This window comes from Theobroma cacao, chromosome 5 (genome assembly GCF_000208745.1).
Source record: "Theobroma cacao cultivar B97-61/B2 chromosome 5, Criollo_cocoa_genome_V2, whole genome shotgun sequence".
In the NCBI taxonomy this organism is placed as follows: domain Eukaryota; kingdom Viridiplantae; phylum Streptophyta; class Magnoliopsida; order Malvales; family Malvaceae; genus Theobroma; species Theobroma cacao.
In genome coordinates, this window is record NC_030854.1 from 10487380 (window position 1) to 10489903 (window position 2524).

A 2524-nucleotide genomic window follows, 5' to 3' on the forward strand; every position below is an offset into this window, starting at 1 on the left:
AATCCTTTCTAAGGATATTTATCAAGTTCAACCATCATTTCCACAACAATAACCTAGCATATGGCAGCAACTATAATTTCACTTCCATCAAACATTTTCTAAGTCTACATGTACTACCATTCTCATTTACATGTGTCCACCAAGCATAACATCAATATTCATTCACATGCACTAGCATCCATAACCTTTTAAGCCTTTCTTAACAACACGTATCCACACAATCCATTTTTTTTTCGAGCTTCCAATTAATATAATTGCTTTCCAACCATACCCATGAAATCACCATAACACTGCATATTGCACACAATCATTCTCATAATATTAAACTAATCATAGACTTCAAATTGTAGCATTAAGCTTACCACTTGGTTTTAGCTTGGATTTCACCCAACAAAACTCACACTTTCCTCACACCAATGGCCACCATAACTACCACAAAAATACTTACATAATTATCAACTCATTTCCAAAAATTTTTCAAGCTAAAAATCAAAATCCTTACCTTATGTCTCTTGAATCTTGAAACCCACTTGATATTCCTTCAATTACTCTTGAATCACTCACTACCCAAGCCTTTCGCTTTCCTCTCCTGTAACGACCCCTCCTCGATCGTTATCGGCATTCGAGACCTTCGGGAAAGATCTGCCAAGTCCCGAACAAGCCTTTCTCGAAATGCCCATTAGTTCACTACATACCATCACCATTCCATATTAATACTTAAAACAATACTTTTATATCGTAACTTGAACCATAAACATAATAATTGATTCAAGCTTTAAATCATTTAATCACAAGTTTACACATTGAAATCCATAATCTCCACTTATTTACTTATATCAACATCAATATCTGTTTACAATTTAATGAACAAAGAGCTACAACTTGACCTCTAACAGCAGAGCGACTTGGGATAAAATGTTATGAGATGCCTTTACCTATCTGCAGTAGATCGCACATACCGATGATTACACGCTAGGCCAATCCCTGTCTGCAAAAAGGGAAATAAGAGGGGTGTGAGTCTCATAGACTCAGTGATCATCATCGACCCCGTGAGCAGGCGAGGAGGGGAAACAAACATAAAGGTGAAATGTTTATAAATCCAAGAGTAAGTGTAGAAAACACACTCCATTAAATTGAGAGATTTTGTTTTTATACCTTGCAAGTCTTAAAAGTAATAAATCACAAATAAACAAATATGAAAACTGTTGTATTTAAGGTACTAGAAAATCTATCAACTTCGATATCCAGTCAATAGTAAATCCAATAGCAAACATAAATTGAAAAGTCTCAAACATAAAAATGCGAAATAAATAATCACCAATGAATATGTAAATTTCACTTGCCATTCAATGGTAAATTTCAAGTATTAATGCCATGCATTATGTAATAAAAATCCACAAGTGAGCATCATCCTCGGGTAGGTTTAGTATAGCCCTTAGGCTTACTCTCTCAGACATCATCACCTACTCGTGGGAGCTGGCCATGCCACTATATGAATCACGACTTCAAGTCCCTCTTTACCTACTCATGGGAACTACCCACGCCACCCATTATAAATCGGGGCTTCAAGTCCCCTTTTACCTACTCATGGGAACTATCCACACCACCCATTATAAATCAAGGCTTCAGGTCTCCCTTTTTAAAATCAAATATCGATAATCAACAATTACTACTTTGTGCACAAAGACCACACTTAACCTGGTGTGGTAGCAGGTCCTACTTAGAGTATCTCAATCACGTTAAAATAAAAATCATTGTAATTTAATGCATTTGCAAAACATGACAAATTAAAAGCCGTATAATCATAAATTGAATCTTATGCATAATTTATTTCAAAGCATGGCATATCCATCAAATCAACATGCCAAGTGAAATCAATAATAATAATTTTTTTTATCAAATCCCATGAATCAAATAATGACCATTGGCCAAACATCACACAAGCTTGCAAGGTATGATTTTGAAGCGAAAGCCATTGAAAGGTTTGTTTCCTCGTAATTAAAACCTTTTAGATATATACTTATGTATACTATAAAAAAAAAAAAATTTAAAATCCTTGATTGCAATCACAAACAACCTAAGGCTTTCTACCAATTCATGTTTTCCATAATTTCATCAACCATCAAATGTAATATATATAATATATTTACAAGGATATAGTTTTTGAAATTTAGCACCCACTCACCTCACAATAGCGGGACGTTACGTCGCTATTAGTTCGTGCGTGTATCTAGCTATTCTTTCTTACTGATCGCTCGTTATTTTCTCCGGCACGCCACTATAGTGCACTATCTTACTTTGGCACTGCCTATCAACAATCCAAACTCAATATATTTAGTGCATCAATTCCACTTTATTTCTCCTTATTTCTTCCAATTAAAATCCTATGCAACTTAACACTTCCAACTAATTTATGTAAATAAATTCCTTCGACAACGATAATTCCTCACAATGAACCATTTCAAATTCTTAACTATATTTAAAACACTATTCATTCATCTCATATTTTCTTCTTTGGTTTAAT

At 34.3% G+C, this 2524-nt stretch overlaps 1 long non-coding RNA gene across 1 annotated transcript; it reads right to left on the reverse strand.

Moving 5' to 3' along the window:
• On the reverse strand, positions 517-2270 carry LOC18598456. Its single transcript, XR_001928008.1, has 3 exons — positions 2186-2270; positions 936-988; positions 517-687 (listed from the first exon to the last, which is right to left on the reverse strand). It is a non-coding gene; the product is annotated as an uncharacterized LOC18598456 (long non-coding RNA).